Below are 18,501 nucleotides of genomic sequence, written 5' to 3' on the forward strand. Positions count from 1 at the left end.
CAAAATTTGACACGTCCCAAAAACTGCTTGAAAACAGCTGGAAACAGCTTAGAATAGCCTGCCAAAACACGCCATAGCAAAGAAAGTTGCAAAAAAAAGCCCAAAACAGCATAATTTGGCATGTCGAAAAATCTGACCAAAAATCCAAGGCTATAGTAAGGCAAAAATGTCAAAATTTGACACGTCCCAAAAACTGCTAAAAAAAACAGCTGGAAACAGCTTAGAATAGCCTGCCAAGACACGCCATAGCAAAGAAAGTTGCAAAAAAGCCCAAAACAGCATAATTTGGCATGTCGAAAATCTGACCAAAAATCCAAGGCTATAGTAAGGCAAAATGTCAAAATTTGACACGTCCCAAAAACTGCTTTGAAAAACAGCTGGAAACAGCTTAGAATAGCCTGCCAAGACACGCCATAGCAAAGAAAGTTGTTGCAAAAAAGCCCAAAAACAGCATAATTTGGCATGTCGAAAAAATCTGACCAAAAATCCAAGGCTATAGTAAGGCAAAAATGTCAAAATTTGACACGTCCCAAAAACTGCTGAAAACAGCTGGAAACAGCTTAGAATAGCCTGCCAAGACACGCCATAGCAAAAAGAAAGTTGCAAAAAAAGCCCAAAACAGCATAATTTGGCATGTCGAAAATCTGACCGAAAATCCAAGGCTATAGTAAGGCAAAAATGTCAAAATTTGACACGTCCCAAAAACTGCTAAAAAAACAGCTGGAAACAGCTTAGAATAGCCTGCCAAAGACACGCCATAGCAAAGAAAGTTGCAAAAAAAAAAAAAAAAACAGCATAATTTGGCATGTCGAAAAAAATCTGACCAAAAATCCAAGGCTATAGTAAGGCAAAATGTCAAAATTTGACACGTCCCAAAAACTGCTAAAAACAGCTGGAAACAGCTTAGAATAGCCTGCCAAAACACGCCATAGCAAAGAAAGTTTGCAAAAAAAAGCCCAAAACAGCATAGCATAATTTGGCATGTCGAAAATCTGACCAAAAATCCAAGGCTATAGTAAGGCAAAAATGTCAAAATTTGACACGTCCCAAAAACTGCTGTTGAAAACAGCTGGAAACAGCTTTAGAATAGCCTGCCAAGACACGCCATAGCAAAGAAAGTTGCAAAAAAAGCCCAAAAAACAGCATAATTTGGCATGTCGAAAATCTGACCAAAAATCCAAGGCTATAGTAAGGCAAAATGTCAAAATTTGACACGTCCCAAAAACTGCTAAAAACAGCTGGAAACAGCTTAGAATAGCCTGCCAAGACACGCCATAGCAAAGAAAGTTGCAAAAAAAGCCAAAACAGCATAATTTGGCATGTCGAAAATCTGACCAAAAATCCAAGGCTATAGTAAGGCAAAAATGTCAAAATTTGACACGTCCCAAAAACTGCTGAAAAAACAGCTGGAAACAGCTTAGAATAGCCTGCCAAGACACGCCATAGCAAAGAAAGTTGCAAAAAAAGCCCAAAACAGCATAATTTGGCATGTCGAAAAAATCTGACCAAAAATCCAAGGCTATAGTAAGGCAAAATGTCAAAATTTGACACGTCCCAAAAACTGCTGAAAAACAGCTGGAAACAGCTTAGAATAGCCTGCCAAGACACGCCATAGCAAAGAAAGTTGCAAAAAAAGCCCAAAACAGCATAATTTGGCATGTCGAAAAAATCTGACCGAAAATCCAAGGCTATAGTAAGGCAAAAATGTCAAAATTGACACGTCCCAAAAACTGCTAAAAACAGCTGGAAAACAGCTTAGAATAGCCTGCCAAGACACGCCATAGCAAAGAAAGTTGCAAAAAAAAGCCCAAAAACAGCATAATTTGGCATGTCGAAAAAAATCTGACCAAAAATCCAAGGCTATAGTAAGGCAAAAATGTCAAAATTTGACACGTCCCAAAAACTGCTGAAAAACAGCTGGAAACAGCTTAGAATAGCCTGCCAAACGCCATAGCATAGCAAAGAAAGTTGCAAAAAAAGCCCAAAACAGCATAATTTGGCATGTCGAAAATCTGACCAAAAATCCAAGGCTATAGTAAGGCAAAAATGTCAAAATTTGACACGTCCCAAAAAACTGCTAAAAACAGCAGCTGGAAAACAGCTTAGAATAGCCTGCCAAGACACGCCATAGCAAAGAAAGTTGCAAAAAAAGCCCAAAAAAAGCATAATTTGGCATGTCGAAAATCTGACCAAAAATCCAAGGCTATAGTAAGGCAAAAATGTGTCAAAATTTGACACGTCCCAAAAACTGCTTGAAAACAGCTGGAAACAGCTTAGAATAGCCTGCCAAGACACGCCATAGCAAAGAAAGTTGCAAAAAAAGCCCAAAACAGCATAATTTGGCATGTCGAAAAAATCTGACCGAAAAAATCCAAGGCTATAGTAAGGCAAAATGTCAAAATTTGACACGTCCCAAAAACTGCTGAAAACAGCTGGAAACAGCTTAGAATAGCCTGCCAAGACACGCCATAGCAAAGAAAGTTGCAAAAAAAGCCCAAAAACAGCATAATTTGGCATGTCGAAAATCTGACCAAAAATCCAAGGCTATAGTAAGGCAAAAATGTCAAAATTTGACACGTCCCAAAAACTGCTTGAAAAACAGCTGGAAAAACAGCTTAGAATAGCCTGCCAAGACACGCCATAGCAAAGAAAGTTGCAAAAAAAGCCCAAAAACAGCATAATTTGGCATGTCGAAAAATCTGACCAAAAAATCCAAGGCTATAGTAAGGCAAAATTGTCAAAATTTGACACGTCCCAAAACTGCTGAAAAAACAGCTGAAAACAGCTTAGAATAGCCTGCCAAGACACGCCATAGCAAAGAAAGTTGCAAAAAAAGCCCAAAACAGCATAATTTGGCATGTCGAAAAAATCTGACCAAAAATCCAAGGCTATAGTAAGGCAAAAATGTCAAAATTTGACACGTCCCAAAAACTGCTGAAAAACAGCTGGAAACAGCTTAGAATAGCCTGCCAAGACACACCATAGCAAAGAAAGTTGCAAAAAAGCCCAAAACAGCATAATTTGGCATGTCGAAAAAATCTGACCAAAAATCCAAGGCTATAGTAAGGCAAAAATGTCAAAATTTGACACGTCCCAAAAAACTGCTGAAAAAACAGCTGGAAACAGCTTAGAATAGCCTGCCAAGACACGCCATAGCAAAGAAAGTTGCAAAAAAGCCCAAAACAGCATAATTTGGCATGTCGAAAAAATCTGACCGAAAAATCCAAGGCTATAGTAAGGCAAAATGTCAAAATTTGACACGTCCCAAAAACTGCTGAAAAACAGCTGGAAACAGCTTAGAATAGCCTGCCAAGACACGCCATAGCAAAGAAAGTTGCAAAAAAGCCCAAAACAGCAGCAATTTTGGCATGTCGAAAATCTGACCAAAAATCCAAGGCTATAGTAAGGCAAAAATGTCAAAATTTGACACGTCCCAAAAAACTGCTGAAAACAGCTGGAAACAGCTTAGAATAGCCTGCCAAGACACGCCATAGCAAAGAAAGTTGCAAAAAAGCCCAAAACAGCATAATTTGGCATGTCGAAAATCTGACCAAAAATCCAAGGCTATAGTAAGGCAAAAATGTCAAAATTTGACACGTCCCAAAAACTGCTGAAAAACAGCTGGAAACAGCTTAGAATAGCCTGCCAAGACACGCCATAGCAAAGAAAGTTGCAAAAAAGCCCAAAACAGCATAATTTTGGCATGTCGAAAATGACCAAAAATCCAAGGCTATAGTAAGGCAAAAATGTCAAAATTTGACACGTCCCAAAAAACTGTTGAAAAACAGCTGGAAACAGCTTAGAATAGCCTGCCAAGACACGCCATAGCAAAGAAAGTTGCAAAAAAAAAGCCCAAAACAGCATAATTTGGCATGTCGAAAAAATCTGACCAAAAATCCAAGGCTATAGTAAGGCAAAAATGTCAAAATTTGACACGTCCCAAAAACTGCTAAAAAAACAGCTGGAAACAGCTTAGAATAGCCTGCCAAAACACGCCATAGCAAAGAAAGTTGCAAAAAAAGCCCAAAAACAGCATAATTTGGCATGTCGAAAAATCTGACCAAAAATCCAAGGCTATAGTAAGGCAAAAATGTCAAAATTTGACACACCCAAAAACTGCTGCTTGAAAAACAGCTGGAAAACAGCTTAGAATAGCCTGCCAAGACACGCCATAGCAAAGAAAGTTGCAAAAAAAGCCCAAAACAGCATAATTTGGCATGTCGAAAAATCTGACAAAAATCCAAGGCTATAGTAAGGCAAAAATGTCAAAATTTGACACGTCCCAAAAACTGCTTGAAAACAGCTGGAAACAGCTTAGAATAGCCTGCCAAGACGCCATAGCAAAGAAAGTTGCAAAAAAAGCCCAAAAAAGCATAATTTGGCATGTCGAAAAAATGACCAAAAAAATCCAAGGCTATAGTAAGGCAAAATGTCAAAATTTGACACGTCCCAAAAACTGCTAAAAACAGCTGGAAACAGCTTAGAATAGCCTGCCAAGACACGCCATAGCAAAGAAAGTTGCAAAAAAAGCCCAAAAAAAGCATAATTTGGCATGTCGAAAAATCTGACCAAAAATCCAAGGCTATAGTAAGGCAAAAATGTCAAAATTTGACACGTCCCAAAAAACTGCTAAAAAACAGCTGGAAACAGCTTAGAATAGCCTGCCAAGACACGCCATAGCAAAGAAAGTTGCAAAAAAAAAGCCCAAAAAAGCAGCATAATTTTGGCATGTCGAAAATCTGACCAAAAATCAAGGCTATAGTAAGGCAAAAATGTCAAAATTTGACACGTCCCAAAAACTGCTGAAAAACAGCTGGAAACAGCTTAGAATAGCCTGCCAAGACACGCCATAGCAAAGAAAGTTGCAAAAAAGCCCAAAACAGCATAATTTGGCATGTCGAAAATCTGACCGAAAAATCCAAGGCTATAGTAAGGCAAAAATGTCAAAATTTGACACGTCCCAAAAACTGCTGAAAACAGCTGGAAACAGCTTAGAATAGCCTGCCAAGACACGCCATAGCAAAGAAAGTTGCAAAAAAAGCCCAAAACAGCATAATTTGGCATGTCGAAAATCTGACCAAAAATCCAAGGCTATAGTAAGGCAAAATGTGTCAAAATTTGACACGTCCCAAAAACTGCTGAAAACAGCTGGAAACAGCTTAGAATAGCCTGCCAAGACACGCCATAGCAAAAAGAAAGTTGCAAAAAAAAGCCCAAAACAGCATAATTTGGCATGTCGAAAAAATCTGACCAAAATCCAAGGCTATAGTAAGGCAAAAATGTCAAAATTTGACACGTCCCAAAAACTGCTTGAAAACAGCTGGAAACAGCTTAGAATAGCCTGCCAAGACACGCCATAGCAAAGAAAGTTGCAAAAAAGCCCAAAAAAAAGCATAATTTGGCATGTCGAAAAAATCTGACCAAAAATCCAAGGCTATAGTAAGGCAAAATGTCAAAATTTGACACGTCCCAAAAACTGTTGAAAAAACAGCTGGAAACAGCTTAGAATAGCCTGCCAAGACACGCCATAGCAAAGAAAGTTGCAAAAAAAAGCCCAAAAAAAAGCATAATTTGGCATGTCGAAAAAAAAAATCTGACCAAAAATCCAAGGCTATAGTAAGGCAAAAATGTCAAAATTTGACACGTCCCAAAAACTGCTTGAAAACAGCTGGAAACAGCTTAGAATAGCCTGCCAAGACACGCCATAGCAAAGAAAGTTGCAAAAAAAAGCCCAAAAACATTAATTTGGCATGTCGAAAAAATGACCACCAAAAATCCAAGGCTATAGTAAGGCAAAAATGTCAAAATTTGACACGTCCCAAAAACTGTTAAAAAACAGCTGGAAACAGCTTAGAATAGCCTGCCAAGACACGCCATAGCAAAGAAAGTTGCAAAAAAGCCCAAAAAAGCATAATTTGGCATGTCGAAAAAAAAAATCTGACCAAAAAAATCCAAGGCTATAGTAAGGCAAAAATGTCAAAATTTGACACGTCCCAAAAACTGCTAAAAACAGCTGGAAACAGCTTAGAATAGCCTGCCAAACACGCCATAGCAAAGAAAGTTGCAAAAAAAAGCCCAAAAACAGCATAATTTTTGGCATGTCGAAAAATCTGACCAAAAATCCAAGGCTATAGTAAGGCAAAAATGTCAAAATTTGACACGTCCCAAAAACTGCTGAAAACAGCTGGAAACAGCTTAGAATAGCCTGCCAAGACACGCCATAGCAAAGAAAGTTGCAAAAAAAAGCCAAAAGCATAATTTGGCATGTCGAAAAAAATCTGACCAAAAATCCAAGGCTATAGTAAGGCAAAAATGTCAAAATTTGACACGTCCCAAAAACTGCTGAAAACAGCTGGAAACAGCTTAGAATAGCCTGCCAAGACACGCCATAGCAAAGAAAGTTGCAAAAAAAAGCCCAAAACAGCATAATTTGGCATGTCGAAAAAATCTGACCAAAAATCCAAGGCTATAGTAAGGCAAAAATGTCAAAATTTGACACGTCCCAAAAACTGCTGAAAAACAGCTGGAAAAGCTTAGAATAGCCTGCCAAAACACGCCATAGCAAAGAAAGTTGCAAAAAAAGCCCAAAACAGCATAATTTGGCATGTCGAAAAAATCTGACCAAAAATCCAAGGCTATAGTAAGGCAAAAATGTCAAAATTTGACACGTCCCAAAAACTGCTGAAAAACAGCTGGAAACAGCTTAGAATAGCCTGCCAAGACACGCCATAGCAAAGAAAAGAAAGTTGCAAAAAAAGCCCAAAACAGCATAATTTGGCATGTCGAAAAAAATCTGACCAAAAATCCAAGGCTATAGTAAGGCAAAAATGTCAAAATTTGACACGTCCCAAAAACTGTTGAAAACACAGCTGGAAACAGCTTAGAATAGCCTGCCAAACACGCCATAGCAAAGAAAGTTGCAAAAAAAGCCCAAAAACAGCATAATTTGGCATGTCGAAAAATCTGACCAAAAAATCCAAGGCTATAGTAAGGCAAAAATGTCAAAATTTGACACGTCCCAAAAACTGCTAAAAAACAGCTGGAAACAGCTTTAGAATAGCCTGCCAAGACACGCCATAGCAAAGAAAGTTTGCAAAAAGCCCAAAAACAGCATAATTTGGCATGTCGAAAAAATCTGACCAAAAATCCAAGGCTATAGTAAGGCAAAATGTCAAAATTTGACACGTCCCAAAAACTGCTGAAAACAGCTGGAAACAGCTTAGAATAGCCTGCCAAGACACGCCTAGCAAAGAAAGTTGCAAAAAAAGCCCAAAAACAGCATAATTTTTGGCATGTCGAAAAAATCTGACCAAAAATCCAAGGCTATAGTAAGGCAAAAATGTCAAAATTTGACACGTCCCAAAAAAACTGCTGAAAACAGCTGGAAACAGCTTAGAATAGCCTGCCAAGACACGCCATAGCAAAGAAAGTTGCAAAAAAAGCCCAAAAACAGCATAATTTGGCATGTCGAAAAAATCTGACCAAAAATCCAAGGCTATAGTAAGGCAAAAATGTCAAAATTTGACACGTCCCAAAAACTGCTGAAAACAGCTGGAAACAGCTTAGAATAGCCTGCCAAGACACGCCATAGCAAAGAAAGTTGCAAAAAAAAGAGCCAAAAAAGCACAGCATAATTTGGCATGTCGAAAATCTGACCAAAAATCCAAGGCTATAGTAAGGCAAAAATGTCAAAATTTGACACGTCCCAAAAAACTGCTTGAAAAAAAAGCTGGAAACAGCTTAGAATAGCCTGCCAAGACACGCCATAGCAAAGAAAGTTGCAAAAAAAGCCCAAAAACAGCATAATTTGGCATGTCGAAAATCTGACCACCAAAAATCCAAGGCTATAGTAAGGCAAAAATGTCAAAATTTGACACGTCCCAAAAACTGAAAAAACAGCTGGAAACAGCTTAGAATAGCCTGCCAAGACACGCCATAGCAAAGAAAGTTGCAAAAAAAAAGCCCAAAACAGCATAATTTGGCATGTCGAAAAAATCTGACCAAAAATCCAAGGCTATAGTAAGGCAAAAATGTCAAAATTTGACACGTCCCAAAAACTGCTGAAAAAACAGCTGGAAACAGCTTAGAATAGCCTGCCAAGACACGCCATAGCAAAGAAAGTTGCAAAAAAGCCAAAAACAGCATAATTTGGCATGTCGAAAATCTGACCAAAAATCCAAGGCTATAGTAAGGCAAAAATGTCAAAAATTTGACACGTCCCAAAAACTGCTGAAAACAGCTGGAAAACAGCTTAGAATAGCCTGCCAAGACACGCCATAGCAAAGAAAGTTGCAAAAAAAAGCCCAAAAACAGCATAATTTGGCATGTCGAAAATCTGACCAAAAATCCAAGGCTATAGTAAGGCAAAAATGTCAAAATTTGACACGTCCCAAAAACTGTGAAAACAGCTGGAAACAGCTTAGAATAGCCTGCCAAGACACGCCATAGCAAAGAAAGTTGCAAAAAAAGCCCAAAAACAGCATAATTTGGCATGTCGAAAAATCTGACCAAAAATCCAAGGCTATAGTAAGGCAAAAATGTCAAAATTTGACACGTCCCAAAAACTGCTGAAAAAACACATGGAAACAGCTTAGAATAGCCTGCCAAAACACGCCATAGCAAAGAAAGTTGCAAAAAAAAAAGCCCAAAAAACAGCATAATTTGGCATGTCGAAAAAATCTGACAAAAATCCAAGGCTATAGTAAGGCAAAATGTCAAAATTTGACACGTCCCAAAAACTGCTGAAAAACAGCTGGAAACAGCTTAGAATAGCCTGCCAAGACACGCCATAGCAAAGAAAGTTGCAAAAAAGCCCAAAACAGCATAATTTGGCATGTCGAAAAAATCTGACCAAAAATCCAAGGCTATAGTAAGGCAAAAATGTCAAAATTTGACACGTCCCAAAAACTGCTGAAAACAGCTGGAAACAGCTTAGAATAGCCTGCCAAGACACGCCATAGCAAAGAAAGTTGCAAAAAAAAGCCAAAAACAGCATAATTTGGCATGTCGAAAATCTGACCAAAAATCCAAGGCTATAGTAAGGCAAAATGTCAAAATTTGACACGTCCCAAAAACTGCTAAAAACAGCTGGAAACAGCTTAGAATAGCCTGCCAAAACACGCGCCATAGCAAAGAAAGTTGCAAAAAAGCCAAAAACAGCATAATTTGGCATGTCGAAAAATCTGACCAAAAATCCAAGGCTATAGTAAGGCAAAAATGTCAAAATTTGACACACGTCCCAAAAACTGCTGAAAACAGCTGGAAACAGCTTAGAATAGCCTGCCAAGACACGCCATAGCAAAGAAAGTTGCAAAAAAAAGCCCAAAAAAAACAGCATAATTTGGCATGTCGAAAAAATCTGACCAAAAAATCCAAGGCTATAGTAAGGCAAAAATGTCAAAATTTGACACGTCCCAAAAACTGTTTGAAAACAGCAGCTGGAAACAGCTTAGAATAGCCTGCCAAGACACGCCATAGCAAAGAAAGTTGCAAAAAAAAAAACCCAAAAAAAACAGCATAATTTGGCATGTCGAAAAAATCTGACCAAAAATCCAAGGCTATAGTAAGGCAAAAATGTCAAAATTTGACACGTCCCAAAAACTGCTAAAAACAGCTGGAAACAGCTTAGAATAGCCTGCCAAGACACGCCATAGCAAAGAAAGTTGCAAAAAAAGCCCAAAAACAGCATAATTTGGCATGTCGAAAAAATCTGACCAAAAATCCAAGGCTATAGTAAGGCAAAAATGTCAAAATTTGACACGTCCCAAAAACTGTTGAAAACAGCTGGAAACAGCTTAGAATAGCCTGCCAAGACACGCCATAGCAAAGAAAGTTGCAAAAAAAGCCCAAAACAGCATAATTTGGCATGTCGAAAAAAATGACCAAAAATCCAAGGCTATAGTAAGGCAAAAATGTCAAAATTTGACACGTCCCAAAAACTGCTGTGAAAACAGCTGGAAACAGCTTAGAATAGCCTGCCAAGACACGCCATAGCAAAGAAAGTTGCAAAAAAAAGCCAAAACAGCATAATTTGGCATGTCGAAAAAAAATCTGACCAAAAATCCAAGGCTATAGTAAGGCAAAAATGTCAAAATTTGACACGTCCCAAAAAACTGAAAAACAGCTGGAAACAGCTTAGAATAGCCTGCCAAAACACGCCATAGCAAAGAAAGTTGCAAAAAAAAAGCCAAAAACAGCATAATTTGGCATGTCAAAAAATCTGACCAAAAATCCAAGGCTATAGTAAGGCAAAAATGTCAAAATTTGACACGTCCCAAAAACTGCTGAAAACAGCTGGAAACAGCTTAGAATAGCCTGCCAAGACACGCCATAGCAAAGAAAAAGTTGCAAAAAAAGCCCAAAACAGCATAATTTGGCATGTCGAAAAAATGACCAAAAATCCAAGGCTATAGTAAGGCAAAAATGTCAAAATTGACACGTCCCAAAAACTGCTGAAAAACAGCTGGAAACAGCTTAGAATAGCCTGCCAAACACACCATAGCAAAGAAAGTTGCAAAAAAGCCAAAAACAGCATAATTTTGGCATGTCGAAAAAATGACCAAAAATCCAAGGCTATAGTAAGGCAAAAATGTCAAAATTTGACACGTCCCAAAAACTGCTGAAAACAGCTGGAAACAGCTTAGAATAGCCTGCCAAACACGCCATAGCAAAGAAAGTTGCAAAAAAAAGCCCAAAACAGCATAATGGCATGTCGAAAAAATCTGACCAAAAATCCAAGGCTATAGTAAGGCAAAAATGTCAAAATTTGACACGTCCCAAAAACTGCTGAAAACAGCTGGAAAACAGCTTAGAATAGCCTGCCAAGACGCCCATAGCAAAGAAAGTTGCAAAAAAAGCCCAAAACAGCATAATTTGGCATGTCGAAAAAATCTGACCAAAAATCCAAGGCTATAGTAAGGCAAAAATGTCAAAATTTGACACGTCCCAAAAACTGCTGAAAACAGCTGGAAACAGCTTAGAATAGCCTGCCAAACACGCCATAGCAAAGAAAGTTGCAAAAAAGCCCAAAAACAGCATAATTTGGCATGTCGAAAATCTGACCAAAAATCCAAGGCTATAGTAAGGCAAAAATGTCAAAATTTGACACGTCCCAAAAACTGCTGAAAACACAGGAAAACAGCTTAGAATAGCCTGCCAAGACACGCCATAGCAAAGAAAGTTGCAAAAAAGCCCAAAAACAGCATAATTTGGCATGTCGAAAAATCTGACCAAAAATCCAAGGCTATAGTAAGGCAAAAATGTCAAAATTTGACACGTCCCAAAAAAACTGCTGAAAACAGCTGGAAACAGCTTAGAATAATAGCTGCCAAAACACGCCATAGCAAAGAAAGTTGCAAAAAAAGCCCAAAAACAGCATAATTTGGCATGTCGAAAAAATCTGACCAAAAATCCAAGGCTATAGTAAGGCAAAAATGTCAAAATTTGACACGTCCCAAAAACTGTTGAAAACAGCTGCTGGAAACAGCTTAGAATAGCCTGCCAAGACACGCCATAGCAAAGAAAGTTGCAAAAAAAGCCCAAAACAGCATAATTTGGCATGTCGAAAAAATCTGACCAAAAATCCAAGGCTATAGTAAGGCAAAAATGTCAAAATTTGACACGTCCCAAAAACTGCTGAAAACAGCTGGAAACAGCTTAGAATAGCCTGCCAAGACACGCCATAGCAAAGAAAAAGTTGCAAAAAAGCCCAAAACAGCATAATTTGGCATGTCGAAAAAATCTGACCAAAAATCCAAGGCTATAGTAAGGCAAAAAATGTCAAAATTTGACACATCCCAAAAACTGTTGAAAACAGCTGGAAAACAGCTTAGAATAGCCTGCCAAAACACGCCATAGCAAAGAAAGTTGCAAAAAAAGCCCAAAACAGCATAATTTGGCATGTCGAAAAATGACCAAAAATCCAAGGCTATAGTAAGGCAAAAATGTCAAAATTTGACACGTCCCAAAAAAACTGTTGAAAAAACAGCTGGAAACAGCTTAGAATAGCCTGCCAAACACGCCATAGCAAAGAAAGTTGCAAAAAAAGCCCAAAAACAGCATAATTTGGCATGTCGAAAAAAATCTGACAAAAAAATCCAAGGCTATAGTAAGGCAAAAATGTCAAAATTTGACACGTCCCAAAAAAAACTGCTGAAAACAGCTGGAAACAGCTTAGAATAGCCTGCCAAGGCACGCCATAGCCATAGCAAAGAAAAAGTTGCAAAAAAAGCCCAAAAACAGCATAATTTGGCATGTCGAAAAAATCTGACCAAAAATCCAAGGCTATAGTAAGGCAAAAATGTCAAAATTTGACACGTCCCAAAAACTGCTGAAAAACAGCTGGAAACAGCTTAGAATAGCCTGCCAAACACGCCATAGCAAAGAAAGTTGCAAAAAAAAAAGCCCAAAACAACATAATTTGGCATGTCGAAAAAAATCTGACCAAAAATCCAAGGCTATAGTAAGGCAAAAATGTCAAAATTTGACACGTCCCAAAAAACTGTTGAAAACAGCTGGAAACAGCTTAGAATAGCCTGCCAAGACACGCCCATAGCAAAGAAAGTTGCAAAAAGAGCCCAAAACAGCATAATTTGGCATGTCGAAAAAATCTGACCAAAAATCCAAGGCTATAGTAAGGCAAAATGTCAAAATTTGACACGTCCCAAAAACTGTTGAAAACAGCTGGAAACAGCTTAGAATAGCCTGCCAAGACACGCCATAGCAAAGAAAGTTGCAAAAAAAGCCAAAAACAGCATAATTTGGCATGTCGAAAAAAATCTGACCAAAAATCCAAGGCTATAGTAAGGCAAAAATGTCAAAATTTGACACGTCCCAAAAACTGCTGAAAAACAGCTGGAAACAGCTTAGAATAGCCTGCCAAAACACGCCATAGCAAAGAAAGTTGCAAAAAAAAAGCCCAAAAAACAGCATAATTTGGCATGTCGAAAAAAATCTGACCAAAAATCCAAGACTATATAGTAAGGCAAAAATGTCAAAATTTGACACGTCCCAAAAACTGTTGAAAACAGCTGGAAAACAGCTTAGAATAGCCTGCCAAGACACGCCATAGCAAAGAAAGTTGCAAAAAAGCCCAAAAACAGCATAATTTGGCATGTCGAAAATCTGACCAAAAATCCAAGGCTATAGTAAGGCAAAAAAATGTCAAAATTTGACACGTCCCAAAAACTGTTGAAAACAGCTGGAAACAGCTTAGAATAGCCTGCCAAGGCACGCCATAGCAAAGAAAGTTGCAAAAAAAAGCCAAAAAACAGCATAATTTGGCATGCATGTCGAAAAATCTGACCAAAAATCCAAGACTATAGTAAGGCAAAAAAACTGTCAAAATTTGACACGTCCCAAAAACTGCTGAAAACAGCTGGAAACAGCTTAGAATAGCCTGCCAAGACACGCCATAGCAAAGAAAGTTGCAAAAAAAAGCCCAAAACAGCATAATTTGGCATGTCGAAAATCTGACCAAAAATCCAAGACTATAGTAAGGCAAAATGTCAAAATTTGACACGTCCCAAAAACTGCTTGAAAACAGCTGGAAACAGCTTAGAATAGCCTGCCAAGACACGCCATAGCAAAGAAAGTTGCAAAAAAAAAAGCCCAAAACAGCATAATTTTGGCATGTCGAAAAAATCTGACCAAAAATCCAAGACTATAGTAAGGCAAAAATGTCAAAATTTGACACGTCCCAAAAACTGTTGAAAACAGCTGGAAAACAGCTTAGAATAGCCTGCCAAGACACGCCATAGCAAAGAAAGTTGCAAAAAAGAGCCAAAAACAGCATAATTTGGCATGTCGAAAAAAATCTGACCAAAAATCCAAGACTATAGTAAGGCAAAAATGTCAAAATTTGACACGTCCCAAAAACTGCTGAAAACAGCTGGAAACAGCTTAGAATAGCCTGCCAAGACACGCCATAGCAAAGAAAGTTGCAAAAAAAGCCCAAAACAGCATAATTTGGCATGTCAAAAAAATGACCAAAAATCCAAGGCTATAGTAAGGCAAAATGTCAAAATTTGACACGTCCCAAAAACTGCTGAAAACAGCTGGAAACAGCTTAGAATAGCCTGCCAAAACACGCCATAGCAAAGAAAGTTGCAAAAAAAGCCCAAAACAGCATAATTTGGCATGTCGAAAAAAATCTGACCAAAAATCCAAGACTATAGTAAGGCAAAAATGTCAAAATTTGACACGTCCCAAAAAACTGTTGAAAACAGCTGGAAACAGCTTAGAATAGCCTGCCAAACACGCCATAGCAAAGAAAGTTGCAAAAAAGCCCAAAACAGCATAATTTGGCATGTCAAAAAAATCTGACCAAAAATCCAAGACTATAGTAAGGCAAAAATGTCAAAATTTGACACGTCCCAAAAACTGTTGAAAAACAGCTGGAAACAGCTTAGAATAGCCTGCCAAGACACGCCATAGCAAAGAAAGTTGCAAAAAAGCCCAAAACAGCATAATTTGGCATGTCAAAAAAATCTGACCAAAAATCCAAGACTATAGTAAGGCAAAAATGTCAAAATTTGACACGTCCCAAAAACTGTTGAAAACAGCTGGAAACAGCTTAGAATAGCCTGCCAAGACACGCCATAGCAAAGAAAGTTGCAAAAAAAGCCCAAAACAGCATAATTTGGCATGTCAAAAAAATCTGACCAAAAATCCAAGACTATAGTAAGGCAAAAATGTCAAAATTTGACACGTCCCAAAAACTGCTGAAAACAGCTGGAAACAGCTTAGAATAGCCTGCCAAAGACACGCCATAGCAAAGAAAGTTGCAAAAAAAGCCCAAAACAGCATAATTTGGCATGTCGAAAAAATCTGACCAAAAATCCAAGACTATAGTAAGGCAAAAATGTCAAAATTTGACACGTCCCAAAAACTGCTGAAAACAGCTGGAAACAGCTTAGAATAGCCTGCCAAGACACGCCATAGCAAAGAAAGTTGCAAAAAAAAGCCCAAAACAGCATAATTTGGCATGTCGAAAAATCTGACCAAAAATCCAAGACTATAGTAAGGCAAAAATGTCAAAATTTGACACGTCCCAAAAACTGTTGAAAAACAGCTGGAAACAGCTTAGAATAGCCTGCCAAGGCACACGCCATAGCAAAGAAAGTTGCAAAAAAAAGCCCAAAAACAGCATAATTTTGGCATGTCGAAAAAATCTGACCAAAAATCCAAGGCTATAGTAAGGCAAAAATGTCAAAATTTGACACGTCCCAAAAACTGCTGAAAACAGCTGGAAACAGCTTAGAATAGCCTGCCAAGACACGCCATAGCAAAGAAAGTTGCAAAAAAAGCCCAAAACAGCATAATTTGGCATGTCAAAAAAATCTGACCAAAAATCCAAGACTATAGTAAGGCAAAAATGTCAAAATTTGACACGTCCCAAAAACTGTTGAAAACACATGGAAACAGCTTAGAATAGCCTGCCAAGACACGCCATAGCAAAGAAAGTTGCAAAAAGAGCCCAAAAACAGCATAATTTGGCATGTCAAAAAAATCTGACCAAAAATCCAAGACTATAGTAAGGCAAAAATGTCAAAATTTGACACGTCCCAAAAACTGTTGAAAACAGCTGGAAACAGCTTAGAATAGCCTGCCAAGGCACGCCATAGCAAAGAAAGTTGCAAAAAAAGCCCAAAACAGCATAATTTGGCATGTCAAAAAAATCTGACCAAAAATCCAAGACTATAGTAAGGCAAAAATGTCAAAATTTGACACATCCCAAAAACTGCTGAAAAACAGCTGGAAACAGCTTAGAATAGCCTGCCAAGACACGCCATAGCAAAGAAAGTTGCAAAAAAAAGCCCAAAACAGCATAATTTTGGCATGTCAAAAAAAATCTGACCAAAAATCCAAGACTATAGTAAGGCAAAAATGTCAAAATTTGACACGTCCCAAAAACTGTTGAAAAACAGCTGGAAACAGCTTAGAATAGCCTGCCAATACACGCCATAGCAAAGAAAGTTGCAAAAAAAAGCCCAAAAACAGCATAATTTGGCATGTCAAAAAAATCTGACCAAAAATCCAAGACTATAGTAAGGCAAAAATGTCAAAATTTGACACGTCCCAAAAACTGTTGAAAAAAGCACTGGAAACAGCTTAGAATAGCCTGCCAAGACACGCCATAGCAAAGAAAGTTGCAAAAAAGCCCAAAACAACATAATTTGGCATGTCGAAAATCTGACCAAAATCCAAGACTATAGTAAGGCAAAAATGTCAAAATTTGACACGTCCCAAAAAACTGCTGAAAACAGCTGGAAACAGCTTAGAATAGCCTGCCAAGACACGCCATAGCAAAGAAAGTTGCAAAAAAAAAGCCCAAAAAACAGCATAATTTGGCATGTCGAAAAAAATCGACCAAAAATCCAAGACTATAGTAAGGCAAAAATGTCAAAATTTGACACGTCCCAAAAACTGTTGAAAACAGCTGGAAACAGCTTAGAATAGCCTGCCAAGGCACACGCCATAGCAAAGAAAGTTGCAAAAAAAAGCCCAAAAACAGCATAATTTGGCATGTCAAAAAAATCTGACCAAAATCCAAGACTATAGTAAGGCAAAAATCAAAATTTGACACGTCCCAAAAACTGTTGAAAACACAGCTGAAAACAGCTTAGAATATAGCCTGCCAAGACACGCCATAGCAAAGAAAGTTGCAAAAAAGAGCCCAAAACAGCAGAATTTGGCATGTCAAAAAAATCGGACCAAAAATCCAAGACTATAGTAAGGCAAAAATGTCAAAATTTGACACGTCCCAAAAACTGTTGAAAACAGGGAAACAGCTTAGAATAGGCTGCCAAGGCACGCCATAGCAAAGAAAGTTGCAAAAAAAGCCCAAAACAGCATAATTTGGCATGTCAAAAATCTGACCAAAAATCCAAGACTATAGTAAGGCAAAAATGTCAAAATTTGACACATCCCAAAAACTGCTGAAAACACATGGAAACAGCTTAGAATAGCCTGCCAAGCACACGCCATAGCAAAGAAAGTTGCAAAAAAAAGCCCAAAACAGCATAATTTGGCATGTCAAAAAAATCTGACCAAAAATCCAAGACTATAGTAAGGCAAAAATGTCAAAATTTGACACGTCCCAAAAACTGTTGAAAACACATGGAAACAGCTTAGAATAGCCTGCCAATACACGCCATAGCAAAAAGAAAGTTGCAAAAAGAGCCCAAAACAACATAATTTGGCATGTCGAAAAATCTGACCCAAAATCCAAGACTATAGTAAGGCAAAAATGTCAAAATTTGACACGTCCCAAAAACTGCTGAAAAACAGCTGGGAAACAGCTTAGAATAGCCTGCCAAGACACGCCATAGCAAAGAAAGTTGCAAAAAAAAGCCCAAAACAGCATAATTTGGCATGTCAAAAGAAATCTGACCAAAAATCCAAGACTATAGTAAGGCAAAAATGTCAAAATTTGACACGTCCCAAAAACTGTTGAAAAACAGCTGGAAACAGCTTAGAATAGGCTGCCAAGGCACGCCATAGCAAAGAAAGTTGCAAAAAAAAAGCCAAAAACAGCATAATTTGGCATGTCAAAAAAATCTCACCAAAAATCCAAGACTATAGTAAGGCAAAACTGTCAAAATTTGACACGTCCCAAAAACTGTTGAAAACAACTGGAAACAGCTTAGAATAGGCTGCCAAGGCACGCCATAGCAAAGAAAGTTGCAAAAAAAGCCCGAAAACAGCATTAATTTGGCATGTCAAAAAAATCTGACCCAAAATCCAAGACTATAGTAAGGCAAAACTGTCAAAATTTGACACATCCCAAAAACTGCTGAAAACACATGAAAACAGCCTAGAATAGCCTGCCAATACACGCCATAGCAAAGAAAGTGGCAAAAAAAGCCCAAAACAGCAGAATTTGGCATGTCAAAAGAAATCGGACCCAAAATCCAAGACTATAGTAAGGCAAAACTTTCAAAATTTGACACGTCCCAAAAACTGTTGAAAACAGCTGGAAACAGCTTAGAATAGGCTGCCAAGGCACGCCATAGCAAAGAAAGTTGCAAAAAAAAGCCAAAAACAGCATAATTTGGCATGTCAAAAAAATCTCACCAAAAATCCAAGACTATAGTAAGGCAAAAATGTCAAAATTTGACACATCCCAAAAAACTGTGTTGAAAACACATGAAAACAGCCTAGAATAGCCTGCCAAGGCACGCTATAGCAAAAGAAAGTTGCAAAAACAGCCCAAAACAACATAATTTGGCATGTCGAAAATCTGACCCAAAATCCAAGACTATTGTAAGGCAAAAATGTCAAAATTTGACACGTTCCAAAAACTGCTGAAAACACATGGAAAACAGCTTAGAATAGCCTGCCAATACACGCCATAGCAAAGAAAGTGGCAAAAAGAGCCCAAAACAACATAATTTGGCATGTCAAAAGAAATCGGACCAAAAATCCAAGACTAAAGTAAGGCAAAAATGTCAAAATTTGACACGTCCCAAAAACTGTTGAAAACAGCTGGAAACAGCTTAG

General features: G+C 38.0%; 1 protein-coding gene across 3 annotated transcripts in view; it reads left to right on the forward strand.

The window, feature by feature from the left end:
- neurl4 (neuralized E3 ubiquitin protein ligase 4) overlaps nt 1–18,501 on the forward strand; it is a 64,959-nt gene that overhangs the window by 41,618 nt on the left and 4,840 nt on the right. The gene's annotated exons all lie outside the window — the stretch shown is intronic.

This window comes from Plectropomus leopardus, chromosome 23 (assembly GCF_008729295.1).
Source record: "Plectropomus leopardus isolate mb chromosome 23, YSFRI_Pleo_2.0, whole genome shotgun sequence".
In the NCBI taxonomy this organism is placed as follows: Eukaryota; Metazoa; Chordata; class Actinopteri; order Perciformes; family Serranidae; genus Plectropomus; species Plectropomus leopardus.